Source organism: Pipra filicauda, unplaced genomic scaffold, assembly GCF_003945595.2.
Source record: "Pipra filicauda isolate LSUMZ 115617 unplaced genomic scaffold, ASM394559v2 scaffold393_size659558_pilon, whole genome shotgun sequence".
Classification (NCBI taxonomy): Eukaryota; Metazoa; Chordata; class Aves; order Passeriformes; family Pipridae; genus Pipra; species Pipra filicauda.
The window spans coordinates 518,717-524,716 of NW_024104524.1; positions in this window are offsets into that span (position 1 = coordinate 518,717).

The window sequence follows — 6,000 nt, forward strand, 5'->3', positions numbered from 1 at the left end:
CAAGTGCAGGTTTTCCATAGACACCAGCTTCCTTCAGGGCTTATTCCTTCCCTACCCTTGCTGTGGGGTCCTCCATGGGCTGCAGGGGAGTCTCTGCTCCAGCTCCTGGAGCACCTCCTCTCCCTCCTTCTCCATTGACCTGGGTGCTTGCAGAACTGTTTCTCACATTTCTTTCCTCACTCCTTTCTCTCTCCACTGTGCAGCATCTTTCCCTTTCTTGCCCTTTTCCCAGAGGCACCAGCAGCTTGGCCGATGAGCTCAGGTGTGTCCTGCAGTGGATCCATCAGATCTGGCTGGAGCTGGCTGTGTTCAGCACGTGGCAGCCTCAGCCTCTTCTCACAGAGGCCAGTGCAGCATATCCCCACTGCCAACACCTTGCCACAGACGCCCAATACAGAGCTGGTATATCTCCAGGTTTTTAGCAGCTTTGCAAAGAAATGAATGGGTCCTCATCAAGAAATAAAGGATTTTTGCTATGTATATGGTGCTTGAGTTAAAAAAAAAAAAAATTGAAAGAATTAGTTACTGCTTCATCTTGAGCTATTGAACCTCCTGGAGCATCTTAAACAGGATGCATGTGCTCTCCCTTGGCATGGATGTCCTCTGCCTGTCTTCCACCAGCTATAGAGCTGGATGCAGAAGCAGCCATTCACACACTGCATGGGATCTGTAGTCTTGGAAGAAAGAGTAGACTTATGCTAATGGAGTGATTTGCATGAAAATCCAGAGGGTCCTCCATTCTATGTACATCAGGCCCTTTATGCTCTGATGTACAAGGCTGAACACATGGAGTGATTTGATAATTCCAGAACCTAGCCACTAAAGAAGTATGTAATAATTTGAAGGTGAAGGTTAGATTATGAGAATTACAAGGCAATGCAAGCATCTCTGTGTGGTTGTTGGAATTTTGTAATCAAATTCCATTTCAGTGTGAATCACTTTTACTCACAGATCATCTGCCTCAGCGCACATATTCCAAAGGCTCAACAAAAGGAATAAGAACACCTACCAGATGCCTCCAAACATTTGTTCAGTCCTCCCTGTGAGGTGGCTTGAACGAACCATTGCATCCCAACTCACTCACTTCTGCTCTTTTTCTTTCACATGGTGGCATTGACCTTCACCCTGAGATGACCTGATGAACAGGGTTAAAGAGATACGGGGGATACTGCAGAGAGATGCAAGGTTGCATTGTACAGGCTTTGCACAACAAATGTGCAGAATGGGGCATATTCTGGTGTGAAATAGCAGGTTGTGTTCCAAGGATGCAGAAGGGCAGGTCCCTGATGTGGGATACCCACACTGGGTCCTGGTTTTTCTGCTTGTTTGTTTTGGTGTTGTATTTTTCTAACTTTGAAATCTTATTTACATATTAGACTAGATTGCAACTCTTGCAAGGTATCCAAATCATTGGGCCAGCTTCCCACTGAAAAGAGAAACAATGAATCAGAGAGATTTCTTAGATGAGCCTATGTTCATATGAAATGTTTACCAGTCCTTGTTGTTTGAACAGAACAGAGATCATTGCTTTGCATGCCTGCTGGGAGGAACAAAGAGAAATTGGTTTAATTTTGAAGAAAGAAGATTCTGCCTGGATGTTAGCAAAAACTTTTTAACTGATAGGGAGACAAGAGCCCAAGTCAGGATAATGTGTCATTGAGGGCTTTCCAGAAGAAACTGGGCAGCAGCTGCGAGGGCTCCTGCACCAGAACAGGAATGTGCCCTAAATAATCTTTTGAAGTTTTTGTCTTTGATTTTATGGTTTTCTCTGTGCAAACCATAAATAACTAGTGTTTAATCTTAAAGTACACAGAAATACTTTCTTTTTTAATATATATATATTTCAGGGAAAAAAACCCCAAACCAAACCAACAAAATTAACACTCCAAACCAAAGCCTGTTCAATGAAAGAACAGCACTGATTTTGACAAGCCATTCAGTTCTGGACTCTCATATATCCTGGACTGGCTCTGTGACTTTTGAGCTGAGAAAGGTTATTCTTTACATGGCTCTAAAGCAGGAACTTCTCTACAGTGTGTCAGACTTCAAAGGCTGCTTGTTAGACAGAAGTACTTGTGATGGTGGCTGCTGTTGTACCAGGTTGCAGATGGAGTTGTGAATCCCTCTTTTTACCTTCTCCTCTGCAATATCCTCATTTTTTTCAGTCCTTCTTGCAGCACTTCTGCACCTACCTCCAAGATCTGAATTTCAATGTTACAATTCCCCCAAATCATTGCAACATTAAAAATTTCCATCTCGGTACATCTATTGTGGCAATGCACCCCACATTTCTCTGTAATAGAATTTTCTTTCAGATGACTGCAGAACATCTATTTAACCAGTTGATAAAACGAGTAAGACAATTCAGTGGCAAAGCTAACTGATGTGTATAATCAAGGAAACCTGAGAACTTTTTCTTCCAAGCAGATCTGGCAATTTTCAAACCAATTTTGTTAATCAAACAAAACCAGGTGCGGGAGCTAAAAATAGAGCTGTAACCTCAAATGTACTTTGTTCTGATAAAAATTTTGTCTCACTCTTTTTTCTTCCAGAGGAATTTTAAGCAGACTGTAAGAGACGATGAATTAGAGAGGGCTGCACAGTTCTGCATGAAGGTGAATACAGAAGGCTGCAAGGTTCTGCACAACTGTGAATTAGAAACTTTCTGTGTACCAAGGATGTTTTGAAACTAGAAAAAAATGTTTGCTACTTCTGAAAGTAGTAAAAAAATGTACACTTTGAAAACCATTAAAATCTACGTTATGATAACCAAAAATGTTGGTTGAAGTGGATTGCTTTATGTTTAGAACTGTGTGAACTAAACATAGAAAAGAGTCTACTTTTATTGCTATTTATATTTAATGTGATAGAAACAAGAGGTTTCCATATAACTGGGACCTCATTGTTACACATAATACAAGTAAAAAACAATTCTTTGCTGAGGAAAAAAAGGATAGAAAGAGATTTAAAAGCATGTATTCATGTGCATAAGGATAGAGTAAGGTGATTATAGTAACTGCTTGAAATATTTCAACACACAGAGGCTCTAATGTTATTAAAAAAGACATTTCAGGCATCTGAGTGTGTCTCTCCATGTGGACTGTAAAAGTGCAGCCTCTAAAAACCAGAATTATAGAATGACATCAGGAATACTTTCCTCTCTGCTAGCAAATAACTTATGACCTTTGCTGAGGCCTGATTCACACCCCTCTTAACAAGGGGCAGTTTCTTAGGCTTCTGCAAAATAATGCTTCATGAAAGGTGCAATGGGGAATAAATGTCCTTGGCTTGTAATACCTGAGTTTGTCGGGTGTTTCACTCCACTGATCCTCAAATACAGCGAATAAACAAGATCCACACTCTGAGAAGTCTGATTTTTCTGAGAATGCACCTGCTCTATCAGAGGAAGTTGAGCATAAGTATCACTAGTGACTGAATTTGGTTTGTATGTTAATATATTTTCATTAATTTTGGTTTAGAACAAGAAAGATTAAGCCACTTTGCAATATTTGCTTTTGTATGCTACAGTATGAATGCAAGAGATGTGACTTTCTCCTGACTGCTTACACAGAGGTACACACAAGGTAAGGTTTTACTTCTCAAAGTGTAAGTGGTTATAAGAGGGGGAGGAGAACAGAAGGCTTAGAACAATAAGAGTGATAATGAGCAATCTGGATGCCAACTGCTTTTATGAGCATTATCAAATCAAAGGGAAAATGTGCTAAAGGGAATAAGGATGAATCAATGCACGGAAAACTGAGGGCAGCACAACACACATTTTGATCCTATAGCAACTGAATTATTTATATTTAAATTGGAAAATGATCTGTCTGCATAATTTCCAGCAATTTCAAAACCAAAGAGCATTTAATTTCCTTACTCCCTTACCTCAGTCGATTGATGGACTATAAAGAATGAATTTTTTTTTGTTATTTAATAAAGTTTCTTTTAATGTACACAGCTAAGCCTATTCTGGAGGGGGAGAGGAAAATACAGGGATGGAGTTGGTATTAGAGGTTAATACTCCCTGTGAGGGAGTAATTATTAAAGCAGTAGTGGAACAAATCCTTCATAAAGAGCCTCTTGGACATGCCATTAGATACTGGTGAAATCCTGTGTGTGCACAGTCTGTTTGGAGAAACAAACTTTGCATGTGAGGGCTCTGCCATAAGCATTTGCAGATGTCAGGTTCCATCTCCTCTGCCTGTAAGACCTGAAAGCAGTGTGAGGCTGAGGCCCCTCAGCAGACGTGCCCTTGTGTGATCTCAGCTAATATATGCAGGACTTAATATATTGTCAGATTTTTTGCTTATCCTCCTTGCAAGACTTTCACATGAAAGTTCCCCAGGCAACTGTGCTTCTTTTTATTCTCTGCTACAACCTGGCCTGAGACGCAGGGATGGTTTGCTGGGACTCACAAAGTGGCCAGTCCTCATTCTGGCTTTGTAGCAAATTTGATTTGGCCAAAACTGTGGCCTCAGCCATCATTCATACAGAAGCATATGGGAATAGGCTAATATGTCCCTTCTCCCATCCGCTCTTCTGGGCTGTGGAAGATTTCTCTTCCAGTCCTCATGGCGAGTTTTTGCCTGGCCAGTCATGCCATGAGCTCTGTGGCTGTGTGTGCCTGGGGGCCTCTAACTTGGTTTAATCAAAACTGTTGCTCACCAAATATAATTACTTGCTGGGCCACTGAAACTGTGATTTCCTTCCTGCTTCAGACTGAGCATTAGAGAATTTATCACTGAAGCTCAGGTCTTCCCTTTCTTTCAATGAATGCTGTAAGTCTTAAGTTCCTGGCTTACAGTTTACTCTGGGCAAAATGATACTTAGATTATTCTCTGTATAGAGGAAGAGTTTCCACCTGTGAATGTGAATGGCTTTCCCCTGCCAGACTGTCCTGCAGGCTCTGTTTAGAGGAAAGCCATGAGAAATAATTTTCAAATTTCTTCTGTTGAGAACTTGAATGACAGAGAAAGAAATTAAAATTCTACCCCAAATTTATCTTTCCTGCAAATACCAAGGAAGCATAGATACCCTTTTGAAACTCAGCTGCCCAACACCTGGAGAATCCTACCCCATCCATCCCACCAAGATTTTTCCAGCAGCATTGTGGTTAGCATATATTTTGTTGCAGATGCTCATTCATATTCTCCCTCTCACATTGCATGAACTTTCTGCCCTCATAAAATGTATAGAGGAGAAAATGGCTTAATCTGAGAGTTTCTGAATCACTAGAGTTCAACACAGGGAACAAGTCTGAGCACTGCAATAGTCAAGTCTGTTCAGAGAGGCAGCTGTAAATGAGTGAGTCCACCTGGCTTTATCTGTGAATGTTGCCACTGTATCATATAAAAGTTTCTTGTTTTAAAGTTTAAATCCATACATTTGTCCATAGGATTATTTTGCTTACAGCCTTACATCTAGAGTGTGATTGAACCATTTACTGAGATGACATACATGTCAGCATAAAAATAAATATTATTACAGGACCATATACGTAAACATACCAGAAGTGTATCCTTAACTGAGTCTTGCTTAGTGACCTGGGAATACATCTTATGTAGGATTGATTATACACTCCTGAGCTAGCAGGGAACATGCATGCAAGGGTACATGATATAAATAAAGCTCTGATGCAAAAAGGTTCAGTATGGAGCTCTTAACAGAGATGTTTCCTACAGGCAGCTTTTGGCATTGGCTTTGTTCACAAAGGTCTCATGATCTTACAGAAAAAGAATTTAGCTTCTAAGTACTTGGTGTGTTTAGAAATGCAAATATCTTTGTCCCTGGCACTTCTGATGGCTTGTCAGATTTAGGTTGCTGTAAGTGTGTGAAAAAAATATTCAGAAAAATGACCTCCTTTTGCTTTTGTTAATATGATATCCCAAAATTATCTCTCCTGTTCTAGTTTCTACTTGCTTTTGAGTCAAGCCCAATTATTCCTGCAGCTTTCCATCTGAATGAACAATATTTCAGGGGACTGCTCACCTATGTATG